This window comes from Parus major, chromosome 2, assembly GCF_001522545.3.
Source record: "Parus major isolate Abel chromosome 2, Parus_major1.1, whole genome shotgun sequence".
Taxonomy (NCBI): domain Eukaryota; kingdom Metazoa; phylum Chordata; class Aves; order Passeriformes; family Paridae; genus Parus; species Parus major.
Genome location: NC_031769.1, coordinates 59135430 through 59152029, shown reverse-complemented (window position 1 = coordinate 59152029; position 16600 = coordinate 59135430). Strand labels below are relative to the sequence as shown.

The window sequence follows — 16600 nt, the reverse complement described above, 5'->3', positions numbered from 1 at the left end:
ACTGTTCCCAGTTATGGCCTCCCCTGGATCCGTGAGACTGGGAATCTTTGAGCTTTCCAGCTTTCTGCTATTAGAACAAGGGAGATTTTTGCCTCTTTTCTTAATGAATTTCTCTCTATAAGTGTTAGGGCAAATGTGCTGTGAGAGTGACTCATGCATTTACACTGTGAGCAATGTACCTGAAATGGCTCAATGTGTGGGATGCTCAGCATGCACTGGCTGGGCATAAAATGAGAAATGTCACAGGAAAGAGGCTGTAACCCACAAATCCCTGCTATTGCTGTGCTTTGTACATGGACCTGATGGTGTGCTGACACACAGCTTTTCAGTTAAGGTGCACTGCAGCTTAAGCTCCTTCTGGAGGGTTTCTTCCAGTGAAGGTGGGGGGAACTGAAAGTTTCATAGATATTGGTCAGGCAGAAAGCATGGATTGACAACTGGAAGAGATATTAAGAAAAAAAACATACAGTAAACTCACACACTTGTTGTAGGAGTATCTTTCTCTTCTGTTGACTAGGTGAAAATCTTACGTGCTTGTTAATGTGAAGGAGATGGTGGTCGCTGGAAAGTAGCAATAAAGAAGGTTTCCTGCTCAGTTCTTTTATAATGCTGAACAGACAGTTTCCTGATATGAATATTTATCTCATTTTTTGGCATTATGTACAGGGAATTAATATAACTTGCTTTGCCTTGTGCTGACCACTTGAAATGAAGTATCAAAATATGATACTTACATGTTGCTTATATTAATGGTATTTGTACCTTTTGTGTGTGACAACTTCAATGTGGTCTTGTTGCAGCTTCAGTATATTAACTGTCTATGAAAGGGTTGCAAAAATATAGCAACTTTTCAGATTTGAGTTTTCCTCTGAAAACTCACATTTGTGTGCAGGGTTTTCTGTTATGCATGAGGTGCTAAGGAGAAGATGGGAACCTTAAACCCAGAACTTAAAATCAGTGAAACCTGGGTTTCTGAGAACAGATGCTGATTGACATGATTGACGTGAGTTCTGACTGCTGTTTTATCCCCTCACTTGGAGGGCCTAGAAAATAGGCTGTGTGGATGTATGTGTCTACTTTCTAGCCTCTTTGGCTATGTCTTTTTTTCCCAGATGGGTGTGGTTTTCAAGTTTTAAGTGCTGTGGAGCTCATTCTGCAGACTTCTGCTCCTTTAGGGCACTAAGTAGGTCTCCCTTGCACATCGCCTGCTGCTTATTTTCATAAAATCTGTGGGAGCTTACTGGCTTTGAGACTATGGGTCCTTTGTTAAATGTGTCTGAATTTGGTCAACAGGCTCAAAAATTGCTGGAAACATGGATGGACAGACCACCTGTGCCCATGTGTGCTCTAAAGTAAGGAACAGCTACTCTTTGCATGTGTAGGAACACGTGTACCGAGTACTGCATATGATTTTTTTTTTTTAACTCTGTACAGCTGATAAAATTCCACCAGGTCTGAAAATTAAATCCCACTTTAACAAATAATTGATTTTCCTTTTTTTTTTTTTTCCAGGCATGTTATTTGTTTATTTATTTTTCTTCTCTCTAATCCATTCCTATAAGTGGTATAAGAGAAATGCTGACACACTCTTGCCTCTGCTATCACCAGTGGGTGCTACTCTAAAAGTATCTAATGATTTTAATGAATTTTGTGGCTGAAAGTTCGACACTGAAGCTTATTTAAAAGCATTCAACAGTGAAAAAAGAATAGGCCTTTATTGATATCTAGTCAAAAGTGAAGACTTAGCTGTAATTATTTACAAATCAATTAATGGACCTTTCCTCTAACACCCTATCAGTCAAAGACTGGCTAAGAGCAGCAGAGAGCATTGATAAGAATACACCATGAAACAAAATCAATTGTTTTTTGTCATTCTGACAGAAGTGAGCTCTACACGTGGATTAACCCAGAATGCAACAGGAAAATGTCCACAGGCTGGAAGATAACCTAATTTTGTAAAATCAAGGTTGTCATAAGAATCTTTCATAATTGATGGTGAGATTAGAATTTATCTAGCAGCCTGGTGGTAAAAATCAAAACAGCTTCTGGTGCAGTATTGCAAGCACTTCAAAGCTAGGTTGGTTTCCTCAGATATGGAATCTGTGCTTAATGTCAGCTAATTAAAAGAAAATAGACAGGGCCTGAGCTTTGAGATCATACTTTTATGAATGAGGTCATATATTTAGGATTGTAGTTGGCACTTACAAAATGCAGTCCTTAGGAAGTATTAGAGCACATGTATTTCTGATGCTGTAGGACAGCTGCCAATATTTTTTCTATTACCTTTTGGAAAGTTTGGGGTTTTTTTAATATGTTCTTGTGTACAAAATCTTTTGTTCATAATTTTTATCTGAATATGAAGTAATGATGGTATTTGAATCATAATCCTGGCTCTAGTATGATTCTGCAAAAAAAAACAACAACCCCCCTTAATATTTCCTCAAAATGGTCTTTGAAAGATGTCTGAAATATTTTTGTAGTTATCAGCAGAGCACTAAGATAGTATTGGGGTGATATAATTAAATGACAAAACTTAAGACCATCAGTTTTAGGCAATCTTGGTTCTTTGTGTAATCACACAACGTGGAATTCTCAAGAAATTTTCAGTCATGTATCTAGATTTCTTAGGTTCACACTCAGCTCAGTAAGAGCAGTGCTCTGATTCCTGCCTCCAGCTGTGCAGTACATATTTTACAGCCTTATGATTAGCATAACTTTATTCCACTCAAGCATTCCTCATCAGTGTGCACCAGCTTCCTCTCCCCACAATGGGCCTTCCCCAAGCTGCTTTTGGGAAATCCTAGGGAAAGACAGCTCTATGCACATGCTGCACCTTCTCTCTGTCCTTCCAACACCTTTGTTGCTCCTGGCTGTAATGTGCTTTTCTGCATTTCTGCAGGTTATTTTGCAAATCATCCAAGCAGTGTAGCAGTAGCGCTTCTTGTTTATTCAATTCAATTTTCAGCCTAAGATAATTCTAAAGATTGCGTCTCCTCTGGGATTTAATGCAACAACTCTTCCTCACCAGACAGTGCAAATAGGCACTGGTGAGTACAAGGGCAGGAATACCTGAGAATCATTTAAATAAACAGCAGGCCAAGCCTTAAAGCAAAACCCAAACAAAATATATTAATCAAAATGATTTATCAGTAATGTTTTGTGACCAAGACCAAAGGTCAGCAGAACAACCTTTCAGTAATGCATCGTGCAGTCATGCAAAAGACCTGGTCTCTGTTCCCAGGCTTGGTCTGAACAAACTTGTGTGGTTTGTTTAATCTCTACAGGGAGAAAGCTCTGCATTGCTCATTGATTTCAAGGGTGACTGTAAGGATTGGAAGTATGTGCCCTTTTGGTCCTGAAATGGGACGACGATGCTTGAGAGAACAAGCTTTTAGGGACTTTCAAGTGCTGGAAATATGCAATGAATGTTAGGAAGAAAGATATGGAGCTCTAGCTTTTAAAACAGTTTAACATTCTAAACCCTTGAGGAGGTAAAAGTGTGTGTAGTGAGTCTGACAACTCTGTGCTGAACATACAGGATTCCCAAAGAATGCTGCCGTGCTCAGAGGTGCTTTGTACTAACAGAGATGCTTATGTTTCCAAGCTACTAAAAAGAAAGGTATTTTCAGTGAAAATAATAAATACACTATAAGAAGAAAAGTTAGGGGAACTGTTGTTGCCCTGATAACCATAACTTTGATATTAATTAGCATGGCAGTTCTTTTTAACTGCTGACCTCTAAATGTTTCTCTCAGCTTATTATTTACAGTAGTAATTTAAAAATTCTATAAGATTTTTTCCTTTATTATTTCATATTTATATATCTCTGACAGTTTTGTCCCCACCCTCTCTGGGTTGTTTTTCCCTTCTTTTCCACACATGTTCATCTCTCCTCAAGTGGGGCAGAGTGAAAGGGCCAGAGGAGGAATCACTGAACTGAAGTCAACATCCTGGAATAAATTCTTTCTAAAAAGTAATAAATGTCTTGTCTGCAAGACACAGAACTCTTAATTTAAACTTATTATACTTCTTATGTATCAAAATCACACAATGACGTAGACAAGTAGTAACAAGATGAAAAAAATGTTGTTCCAAGCTTGTTTGATCCAATCTATTTTTTTTAATATCAAAAGACCTCTACGTATGGTTTCTGACATATGTCATAACCTTGACATTGATTTAGAAACATGCTAGCCTTAGCTGGGATTGTGAGATGCTTTCTGTTCTTTCTCCTTAGGACTTTGCTCATGGTCATGACATACCCATTTAAATGCCTTTTACAATGTTTCCTGGGCAAGCACCTATTTTCTTATGGGAAAATTTGACTTTGGGTGAAAAGAAGGTGAGTAGAGGAAAAGGATATGAAAGTACAAAATTAGCTTCAAATCACTGCTTGCCACAATCTTAAACTATATTTTTTTCACTTACCTTTGGAAAATGAACAGCTGGAAATAGCACAGCATCAGTAATCTGCAGTGACTATCTTGTGTAGCAGAATTTTCCTTGGAGGTATACACATTCTAGGTGATTTGCTTCTTGCAGCTTAAAAACATGTTATTCTTCAAATACATAATTCTCCTTTGCCTGTTGCTTTATGGTAAATATTTTTGAAAAAAAAAACAAAAACAAAACCTTGTGCCTCTCTAGAAAAGTTCTTTTGAAGTATGTTTTCAAGTCTTTCTATCTAAATATTGCTCCTCTGTGATTTTTAAAACACAAATTAGGGGAAAGATGCTCTCACTGGCTACTTTAGATATTAAGTGTAGCTGTTACTTTTGTGGCAAATGAAGGCCAGATTATCTAGCACTCTGTCCACTTGCATCTTGAAAACCTCCATCAACGTGGACTCTGTCACGTCTCTTGAGAGGTTGTGCCAGCAAATGATTCTTCTTGCTGAAAAAGCTTATTTCTTACATCTAGGAGCAAAACACTGGTAGTTGATGATGAACTTGTGTTTTTTGAAGAGGGGATTGTGAGAGCTTTGTGTGTGTAAGAGACACAAAGAGCAATTCCAGTCTAAGTAGATAAATGTGTTTGAGCAAATTTTTATTGAGGGATTTTTATTTTTTTTTAAATAAAATATCTGAAGATCAATTCTAAATCTACCTTTATTGTTTCAGAAATTGTTGGACTGAGAATATTTTGCCTTGGCTTCACTTAATGTGAAATTAATCCTTAAGCTTTCACCCCCCCAAAGAACCTCACGGTTGAACATCAAAAATATGTGTATATGAGGCATGTTTTGATTTACCTTAAATCTGTATCCTTCTCATGCATCAAGCTAAGCAGTCTAATAATATCACAGCACATCATGACATCAAACCCAGATGACCAGATGGTTCTCTGTGACTCAAAGAAGTACAGTTGGCATCTGCAAGAGAACAGCCTTCTTTTGTAATTATTATTTTCCCTGGCATTTCACCCAAATTACTAAGAAAGTGTAAAACTTCCAAACAAACTCTAAAAAGCTTCTCTGCCAACAACTATACTATTCCATATTTGAGCACCTAATTAAAATATTTTGGTATCCAAATTTGCAGAAGAAGTCAACATTTGGGGGGTTGGACAAGGTGATCTCTAGAGTTCCCTTTCAACCGTAACAATTCTGTGACTTTTTAATTTCTGTTTACTGCTGATGCAAAGGGCACAGAATGTCTGGGTACTGGGAATCCAGACACTGGTATTGATCACTTTGATTTGATGTTCATGCAGCAGGCCACCTTTTGACAGACTTCTAGTTTTGTAGATTTAGATCTGTGCTTTCTCAAACCCCTTGGTTTGTCAAGAGCATTAAGCACTTTTGCAACTAATGGTAGTTCACATTGCACTTTTTGGAGATCCAGCATCTCCATTTAACAGCCCAGGGAAGAAATATCTCTGGCAGCTTGTAAGAAAATTGAAATATAAACTTGCAACTTAAATACCCTACAAGTACAAACTGTTATTGGTTGGTGGGAACACCTTATCTTTTGTAATTAACGTAGGCGGAAAAGTATTAACTATTAGACAGCTTAAAAATAAAAGAGACTCACATGATTAAGCATACCTAGTATTTTATGAAATCTCTCTGAAATTCTATTTTATTTAACATCTTAATGTTCACTTAAGAACAGAGTCTAGTATAAGGATAACTTCAAGACAAATGGAACCCACTTTTTTCCTGATTAAAAAGTTCTCTAATCCTGTGTGCGTTCTATACAAAGTTGCTTTTAGTGATAGAGAAATTGTTTTCTTTACCTGATATCCATTTGGACAATGTTAGCTCTTGATCTTAGCTTCATCTTGACTGCTCAGCTCTGCTCAGTAAGAGAGACATTAATATAGACGTGGAGCGTGGGAACAGAGCACAAGTTTCTGAAAAAGAAGAACAAAAATACCATGTGAGAAAAAACAGAAAGAGTAGAAACTAAAGACAAAGTATAAAGTAACCAGGGAGTAGGGAAAAGTGAAGGAATAAAGGAAAGGTCAAAAATTAACTTAAGTTCTGGTAAAATATACCACAGGCTGCCTGTCATTTGGGGTCAGAGGAAAGTTTCAGTAGCTTTTAGATGGACCAATAGGCAATCCTATGAACTTTGATAACTCAAAAACTGGAATTGAAGAAATTGGAACAGATATTAATCTTTGAGTCCAGGAAAATGTTATGAGCTTAAAACAGCTTGAGGATTACAGATCCTCAAACTTGCTGTGACGTCTATAAACTTCACAGAGTTTTTATAGCAATCTGAATTGTTTATTTATTGTTGGCTTAAACTTTAGGGAGTAACCTCATCATGCAAGGGTGGTGTGCTCTTACTGCTGCTCGTCACAGCCTTGCTGGGGGGAAAAGGAGGCTGGCAGACCTCTGAGTGGTAAGTGGTGGATAGGATAATTCCATTTGTTTGAACTGCCAAAGCATAAAAAGACAAATGTGACAAAATTTATCTACAACTGTGCAATGTGCTCTCACCCCAAGGGGCAGATGAAGACAGGTGGAAGTATGTGAATACTAAAATAACAGGAGGAGAGGAGCCAGCTCAGCGCTTGTGCCCGTAACTGTGGCTGTGGCTATAAAAACAAATTAGTGTGGGGTGAGTTCATTATAAATTCAGTGTTGGTTACTGCCTCAGTACATGTTTTTGACCTATGGTTAATCTGAAGTAGTGCAAGGTGGTTCCCATGTGCCAGAAGTGCCTATCACGGAAATTCCCAAGAGCGCCTGCTGGCCTGTGAATTCATGAGCTCCTCTGCCTTGTGCAGTGCCCTTATCATGGTAGAGAGAAAAATTAGCCTAGCCTTTAAATATTGTTCATGAACTGAATGGGCAGATATGTTTCAAATTATGTTTTACAACACTGCTCTGCTGTGGCTGCACCGTTTCATTTTTTAAAATTGTGAATCAGCACTAAATTTCCAAGGCAAAATAGACAATAAGGCTGGTTGGCGTTTATTTGGCTGTCAAGTACTGGTTAAGCTAGCTTTGGTCTAGCTCTTATTTTGTGCCCAGAAGTAACTTTGTAGACATAAATTAAAGCATGCAAATACCTGTTTGATCTGAGACTGCAGTAGGTAATTAGGTATCTTTGGAAAAAAACAGTCTGTAACTATTTCCTGGAGGAGAGGAATGAAAGAGAGAGGGGTTTAAAAAGTAAGCAGTTAGTGTTTTATATTATGCTAGAGCACCATGCCAGTGCAAGCCATTTTAGGCTCAATCCCTGCATTCAGAAAAGTGATTCACATTGTAAACTCGACCTGCACTGGATTAATGATCAGAAGATCTCTTGTTTTATCCCTGGACAAGTAGATCATGTTGCCTCATGACTTTCAGAGTTTTTTGTCCTTTCTGACAGTTTACCTAGGGATTCCTAGGGATGAATAAAGATACCAGTGGTAGTGTGATCTTGTTACCTAAAGCGAATTGAAAGGTCTTAAATACAATCATTGTACGTTTTTGACAAATGTCATTATTTAAATATAAAGGCACGAAGGAATAAATTTTCAAAGCATTGCCTGGAGGATTGGCAATATTTCTTTCTTTGTAGTGAGAAGAATAGTACATTTTAGACTTTGTCCTGTATTTGAAAGAGCTCAGTAGATGAGATCTGAGGGCCTTTGAGTTTAGAAAACTTTGTTTTGGGAGGTCCAGGTTGAACTTTAAAAGCTGTGTATAGCCCTGAAAGCCTGGCCTGTGTATTCAGTTTCCCTGTCATTTCAAGGAGAGAAGAACATTTTTTTGCTTGCAGGCTTTTCATTAATGTTGAAGAGAAATCACGAGAACAATCAGCTCTCACGATGGTTTGAATTTCTTTTGGTAACAATTCATGTAAATAGGTGTGCATATGCAAGCTAGACATAGCTTTAGGGCTGCTGTTAAATTATCAGTGCATATTCCAGTTGCATTAAAATTGGACAGCTCTGACTTATGTGCAGCACTGTTAGTTGTAGGAGCAGCATTCAGATATACTACTTTTTCTGGAAGTAAAGTAGGTCGACTATGAGTTGGGATTTGGGGTGGGGTTGAGTTGTGGAAGTCATAGAAAACCAAAACTCTTTACTTCTTATGAACTGTTTTCAACTCAGGATTGCTTTTAGGTTAAACAAAACTCTTAGGTTATCCAAACAACTGAGCAATGTCTTTTAGCAGTTGTGTTAGCCTCTCTTTGAAGCAGGTGTGCCATGCAAGTCTTTCAGATATAGAATCACAAACTGGCTTGGTTTGGAAGGCTCCTTAAAGATCATCTAGGCTCTCCTGTCTTGATCAGGGGCACCTTTCACCTGACTAGGTTGCTCCAAGTCCCATCCAATCTGTCCTTGAATGCTTCCATGGATGGGGTATCCACAGCTTCTCTGGGCAACCTGTTCCAGTGCCTCACCACTCCCTGAGTAAAGAAATTCTTCCTAATAGCTAATGAAAACCTACTCTCTACATCAGCTAGCTCTCTTGGTGTGCCCTTGACTGATTAGGAGTGATATTGGCTACTGCCTCTCTTCATTTTTAAGCAGGTTTTTAAGGTTTAAAGCAGAGCTGCTGGAATGCAGGTTCTCTCTGTTTTGAGAAGACAGAAATACAAAATAGGCTGAGCCCCATTTACCTGAACGTAGGGGACCACAGTAAAGTAGAGAATATTTCTTCACCCAATGGACCAGTTGCAAGAAGTACTTGCAAATTGTTAAATGGATCAAGGGCTTCCCATGTGAATGAAATCAGTGCACACACAGCAAGGACATGGTGCTATTTGAATAAGGTAGTGAAAAGCAATGTTGATTGCACAAAATACATGTGTTTAAGCAGCAGTCAGGGTCATTTGTTGCTCTTTACCAGGGTGATCTTTACAGTAAAGGTGTAAATTTCATAGAATTTTAGGAAAATTTCTTACTCACATTTATGCATTTAAGCTATTTTGAGGTAATTTTTGTGGAATTACATGGGCCAGCAATAAGCCTAAGACCTAATAATTCCTAATCTGGGGATGGGAAACGGACCCAACAGAGCAGGCTGGGAGGGAAATACTTGGTATTGTTCTTTGATGGTTCTTAAAATATGTGGATAGGAGGATTTTAAGAAAATAGGAGTTTAAAAAGATGCTTTAACAGTGCTTTCAAATGCATAAGGTCTTTGTATTTACCTGCTGGAAATGTGTGATACAGAGAATCAAGGTAAAAGAGGTGTTGAAATCCTTGGGAATAAACAAATAAAAGACTGTCTGGGTGAATGTAGTCCTGTGTTTAAATCAGAGGTTGTTTATTGCAAGGTTGTATCCTCAAAGCAGCTGTTCACAGTAGCTTGTTGTACCAGTTCTACAAGATTTTCTGAAAGAAAAATCAAGATACGAAGCTTGCTGTTTGCTTGCCAAGGTTTGTTTCACACAAAAGTCCTGCATCTTTGCAACCTGTTCTGGGAGCCTTTTGCTTTGAGAAGGAGCTCTTTTTTTCTCTCTTGATCAGGAATAAATCCCATTCAAGCCCAAAATAAAGGGAAAAATATCTTTCCTTCATTTTTCATTTCCTTTCAGATACTGGGAGTAAGGGGGAAGGGAGAGATGCTAGAAACTGAGAGATGTTAAGAGCAGGCTTTAGAGCACGTTTAGCTATAATCGTTCTTATACACTCATGCATCTCTATCCTTTTATTAGCAGCCCTCCATGAAACATGGAGATTAGCACTAGTCATGTGGAAGTGTTTAAAAATTCAAGAAGTGACAATAGGAAGTGTCAGACAGTAATGGAATAAGTATGACAAAATTACAAAGACAGCAGCTATTCATTAATAAATTAGAACCTCATAGGGTTTTTTGAAACTGTAGGTGTCTAACTTGGAAATGATATTCTTCTGGATGCAACTTTATAATTTCCCTTTCACCCTGTTTGGTGGGAAAAAAAGTAATCCCTTTTTAATCATAGACCAGATCATGTGTTAATACTTCCCACTGCACATCCAGAAGTGAATTTAGTATGGAGAACTGCAGGCACAGCCACTTCCAAGGGACAGGTGGGGACTGGTGATGGGCAATCTTGGACGTGGAGCTGTGAAGATGGGGTGAGGAAAAGGGAGTAAGCCTGGCTCACAGTGCCTTTCTCACGCTCTCTGCTTACCAAAAACTGTAGAGTGTCACACTTGGGGTAGCCAAAACATGATGCAAGAAAGGATGTGTCACAGCTGGGTAATTTTGGTGGTGTCACCAGGAGGCTTGGGGTGGTGTTTCCTTGATGCTCAGCCCAGCATCTGAGGGCTCTGCATGGGATTCCCCTGCACGGGGCTGTGACTCAGGGTTTGGCAGGGGGCAGGCCCACCTCCCCCTCTTTCTCAGGCCACTGCACACAGAACACCACCCAGATCTCTGTGTTCATGTTTTCCATTTAAAAGCACTCAGGGCCACCCAGTGCTTTGAGTGAGCAGCTGTGGTGGTGGGTCTCACGTTGGTCAGAATGGAGCATGTTCTCAGTTACCCACATTAAATATGGGTGGCCATGGGTCTCTTGGGGAAGTGCTTCCTTGCTGTCTGGAGGTGGCACCTATTGTCTGCTCTTCAAGCTTTGCTGCTGGAAATACTTTTCTTCTGCTTCCTCTGTCTGCAGATTTGCGTGCAAATGGTCTTGAGAAACCTCACATGGGAGAAAACCTTTTGAATCTGCTGCTCTGGTATAGAGGGACCAGTTTAATGAGAAACACTTCTCTGTAAAAAGATTTTATTAAATAAGGTCCCTTGTTCCTCTCTCCATTCCCTGCCCCTTTTGTTCCCTTCTCTTTCCCGTCTGAGGACTAATAGGTGACTCTTGGATGTAATATACATTTTCTGATCAGCTCTCTGAGGGCTAAGTCCCCTGTCCTTCCATACAAGAACACCATTTCTTATTAATTTTTTTTTTTTTAAATGAAATGAGCTTATTAACCTGCCTTCTACTTTGTGTAAACTGTAATTAAAATGTATGAAGAGTTTGACTTGCAGTGTGCCCTTCTAAGATCTATTGTGGGGTCTACCTTAGTAGCATGTATCAAGAACACCGAAACATTGATTTTTATATTTTTAAAAGAAAGACTCAGGTCATTTCACAGGGGGCAATCAGGGCCTTTGAATAAGGAACACAGGAATGCCTTCTACCCTGGCAAAGATTTGTGCAGCCATGGCAGCTACCTGTGGTAGGAGGAGAAAAGAATGAGTACAGATCACAGTCAGCTTTAGCAAAGTCCTCACATTCCTGGTCTCCAAATAGCTATTGTATGGTTTAAATTTTCTTCCCCTCCTCTATGAGAAAACTGGTGAAGTAGAGGGAAGTGACATCCTTTGTGATTCTAACTGAAACAGTACTAGGGTACAGTGAAAGTATTTCTGTGTAACCCATGAAAACAAACGTGGTGGGAGCCCAGATAGGCTGCTGGAGATTTAGAAATCTGAGGTACCCAGCTTGTAAATGATAATTCTCCAGCAGTATTTGCAGGAGGCTTTACTTATGTGGAATGTTTGGTTTTGGTTTGGGTTTTTTATGTGTTTGTTTTGTTGTTCTTTTGTTTGTTTGGGGTTATTTTGCAGTTGTTTTCCTAATTTAGTTTTAAATTTCAAGCTATCTTTTGGTTATGATATGATCAGCTATGACTCAGCTTTTATTTTCTTGGTACTGAATTTCTAGCCATTTTCTGTGAAGCAAAATACTGAAAACAGAATCTGTGTATATTATATTGCTGAATCCTTCTCCAATGCAAATAAGGAGTTGAGAGAATTATTTTAAACACCACAATTTTTAAGCAAGCTTGATTGTTGATAGCTGTGTCTGTGATACAGACAGATCATAAGACAAAAATTTTCACTCTTTTAATTTAGTTATTCAGAGGCGTGGTTGGGGCTTTTTTTCCCTCCTGCCTTTTTTTTTGGTTTTTTTTTTTGTTGACCTATCTGATTATCTCTGCTTCTTCCTCTTTACATTGCCCAGAGCCTGCTTTTTGCAACCCAGAATTCCTCTACTGAAAGGTCAGGCTTGGTGTATTTGCCATTGTAATCTCCCTGTTTCCCTGCTTTTAATCTCCCCATCATCGAGGTTTTAAAAACAAGAGTGATGTTTTGCTGATGAGAGATTGGAAAAAGAGACATATATGATATATAGCCTCCAGAGTGGCCTGTCCAAAGATGCAAAGTGAGAATTCGCTCACTTAGGGGGGTCAGAGGAAGGCTGAGTGGGTGCTGATTTCTTGTCAGCATCCTTTGGTCTTCACTCCACGGCTGAGGGTATCGTGAGGCAATACAAAGTTTAAAGGGAGAAGATGTCTGCCTTTTCTGTAGCAGACTGAACGTGGCCTTTTCTGATGCCAGTGACTTCCCAGATGCAGCCAAACCAAGTCTGGTGAGCGGCTCTGGACCAGTCTGTCGTTTCAGTCGAGCTGTGTCTTTGCACTCAAATAGCTTCTGGTATGTGCTTTAATTAATTAAATTGTATAATGTGTGCAAGGGAACCTCCTCCTCTTTCCTTGGATAGTGGCTTGCTCAGCTGATTTATCTTTTAAAAGTCCCAATAAGACTGATTCTTTTGATGCTATTCTCTCTCTGTTTCCCTTGTGCAGGGTAAGCCAGCTTCATTATAAAGGCAGCGTAGCCAGGCAATTTCTTAGCTGTGGGTAAATAGTGGGACCTTTGAGCCGAGCCATTCCAGATGACCTAGGATGAATTGGGCTGCATTCCTAGCCAGGGCACCCCTTTTCCTAAACAGAGGGAAAGCTGCCTCTTAAGCACTCCTACTTATAACTTGGGGGCAGATGTTTTGCAGTGTTGGTTTTGCTGTGCTGAAAATATAGCATAAGGTTAGCAAAATATTTAAACTGTAGCATAGTCACAGGCTGAGTGCACAGGGTTTACTTAAGGGAGGAGAGTGCTATTTATGGAAGGCATGTGGTTTACTTCCTCCTCCCCGAAGTGGGAATGTTTCTCTGGGGTTTGGCATGCTCTTCTACACAGTATTGAAAGGAGTAGACCAAGATTTTTGGGAACTTTCAATATATTTATGTCCACTTTCTCATGCCAGGTGTGGGAACTTTTTTATTGTTTTGTGCATTCATATTTTAGCTGCTAGTTTTGCAGCAGTATTTTAAATCTTTTACAGCCAAACTGTGCAATTTTCTCCCCTTTATTGTAGTGGTACATTGATAATCTGAATTAAGTGCAAATTATGGGAGCAAAATGAGAAGAAGACATTACAGCTCTCACAAATGCTTCATTATACTAAACTGCCAATTTTAAAATTCATTCCACTGAGTTTAAAGTGAAATGTTTAAAGGAAATGTGGATAGCTGGAAAGGTTGCCACGCTTCTTAAAAAAAGATTATATGATGATATGAGATACTTGGTTGTCATTGTGTCAATTATGGCTCGTCAGGCAACATTAGTCTTTGATGTCTGGCATTTGTGGAAGACAGTTATATGAGAGAGATAAAAAGCCCTGAAAAGTATGTTTGTTACTTGGCAGGGCTGAGTAAGATATTCAGCTCTGGAAAAAGGTCTTTGCAGTCCAACATTGTCAAGGCAGGAAAATATTTTTATGACTTGAGAAAATGGATCAATTAATTTCCTAATCCTGGGGAATGATTGATCCAGCAGCAGCCAGCCCAAAAATGGGACTTGAGAATAGCAACTTGATGTACCCTGAATTTAGGAACCTGTGCCTGTCTCCAAGGGATGTCTCCAGCCCCTTGGCAAGAGTGAGACAGGAAGATGGTGGAGCTGGGGGATGTCCTGTGCAATGTGGGTTTTCTGCCCTTCCATGAGCTTAGGAAATATTTGGTTATCAAATGCTACACCCATGCTGGAGTGAAGGTTTGAAACCCTTAGATTTTTGTTCAAACCATTAAGCTCTTTCATCTAATGAAAATCACTTTCTTTTAAAATGGAAAACATTAAACCAAACAATAACTATTTTTTTTCCTAATGACTTTTTTGATCCAAGAGCTTTCAGAGTGCTTAGCCTTGCAACTTCAGATTTTTTTTTTTTAAATTGCTTTACAGAATCACAGGATGTTTCTGTGGTGAACATACATCTGTGCTGGCTTTCGCTGAGCTTTGGAAATAGGTCAGGAATTAAAGCTCCGGCTTTGTGGTTCTGAGGAAAGCCCTTAAGAAACTCTCTCAGACATAAGAGGGTAAAGAGGGGTCACTGGAAGTGCTGTTTGACCATATATAGATGGCATGGTCTCTCCTGTCTGCAAGCATGTGCGACTGTATGCAGTCACATACATGTATGAGCTGCTGAAACTGGTGCTGTTTGCTGCTTGCTTAGGACAGATTGCTGCAGGAGGGGAAAAAAAAAGAGGCAGTCATGGGAAAATATTAAGAGAAACGCTCTGCCTTCACGTAACGGTGGTGGCTCCTCCTTACACGCCTCAAGCGTAGCTATATGTCTTAATCCTTGTTGTTTCGTGTACCTCCATGAAAAAGCCAGCCCTATGGGCAGCGTGCGTTTGGTGTGCGGTGTCATTGCCATGGAAACTGGCACCAAACCTCGTTCACACATCGTGCCTGGCCGGCGATGGATGGAGGTCAGGCCACTGACTGGCTACTGCCGGATGGAGGTCGGGCTCTGGCATCTGCACTCTGCTGCCCTGCGGTCTTCTGCAAGCCCTCCTGCCAGGGACGGACTGGGAAGAGGGATGGTGTCTCACAGAAGGGAAGAGGAAAGAAATAGCACAGGAAGCAAAAATGGCCAATGAGGTGTGAAAAATCAACCATTTTGTCCTGCTCTCAGATGGTACTCTCTTGCTGCAGTTTGTTAATTTTGGGGTTTGTTTTGGTTTCAGAATAGCAGTGGAAATGAATAACTGCTGCAACATTAGTGGGAGGTGCTTGAGTCATTTCTTATTCCCTCAGCCTGGGTCTCAGCAGGGCGGCACAGAGGAGCTCTGGGCGAGTGAGGCGTGCGCTGAATGAGCAGTGCGTGAAGCACAGAGGTGGAGAACTTGGCATAGAGATTAAATCTGGACATGATTTCTGTAGGGTTTCCTGAAACATTAAAGAAAAAAAAAAGTTCAAAGCCTTAGGTAAAAAAAAAAAAATAAAATGAAAAGCTAAAGTGAACTGAAATAAAACAAAATCCAACCTTTGGGGTAAATGGAATTCCCCTATATTTGTCTTTCCCTACCTGCTAGGAATGTTATGGCAGGATTACCAAATGTGAGTTGTTTTCTTTTCAACATTACAGAAGGGAAAAAATGGGATGGGAGGAGAGGTGTTTTATTTTTTTTTTTTCTTCAACACATTTTTCCTTTCCTTTGGCATAAGCAACTTCCTCCATCTCTCCAAAAAGTCCACTATTTTTTAGACTTGTGCGTGGCTTTTAAACAACCTCATCATGCTGTAGCTTTTTGCCATCCTAAAACATCACTTTCCAGGCATTCTGTGTAGGCTGCCTGCCTTCACAATGTGCACAGTTTTTCATGGCTTCTGTCCCCAGGTTAGGGAGAGCAGCTACTGCTTTCTGACCCTTCTTCCTCCCCTCTTCCCCTTCCCAGAACCCCTGTGTGTGCTGAGGATGCAGCACAGCTGGGAGAGCCCCTTAATACTGCCTGCAGGTGAAGGAGGAAATTCACATTTTCAGCTGCTGTAAGGAGGTCTGATTTCTTTGTTTTGGACACTGCTGAGTGTGTTTTACTAGCAAAAGGTTAGAGCATGGCTAAAGGGTTAGAAACCTGTACATGATACAAATGGATAAATGCATCTTTAAAGGTTCTTCTCCCTCCCTGGACTTCCTGCTTTTTTTTCCTAAGTTCATTAATCAATCCAAACTAGCTGGTACTGGTAAGATTAACATTAACAAAACCTTTGCTGTACATTTATTTCTACTCCTGCTTTTGAGCAACCTGTGGAGCCTGTGGGCTACATGCCATTTTGTTAAAATATTTTCAGCATTAAGCCATTTCTTTGGGAGTTGGTATTTGTCTGAGAATATATGTACTTAATCTCTAAGTGTGGTAAATTTATTTTTATCTTTTGTTTTGTTTCAAATCTGAGAACCTGCCTTGCATAAATGTGCAATAACACACTTAGGCTTGGCCCCTGAGGAGGGCTGGTTGTAGTCAGGTGGTTGTTTAACAACTTGTTAAGGGGAAATTCAGTGCCAGTGCAAGGTGAAGCCTCGAGCTGGCTGGG

General features: G+C 39.8%; 2 long non-coding RNA genes across 11 annotated transcripts in view; one reads left to right on the top strand and one right to left on the bottom strand.

Moving 5' to 3' along the window:
• LOC117243895 overlaps window positions 1-16600 on the top strand; it is a 253109-nt gene that overhangs the window by 173443 nt on the left and 63066 nt on the right. The window lies entirely within an intron of this gene.
• LOC107200754 lies at window positions 4349-6423 on the bottom strand. Of its 2 annotated transcripts, XR_004495908.1 has the most exons (3): window positions 6238-6423; window positions 5252-5371; window positions 4349-4590 (listed from the first exon to the last, which is right to left on the bottom strand). It is a non-coding gene; the product is annotated as an uncharacterized LOC107200754 (long non-coding RNA). The 2 variants fall into 2 exon arrangements; XR_004495907.1 differs by lacking the exon at window positions 4349-4590 and having other exon boundaries at window positions 5091-5371.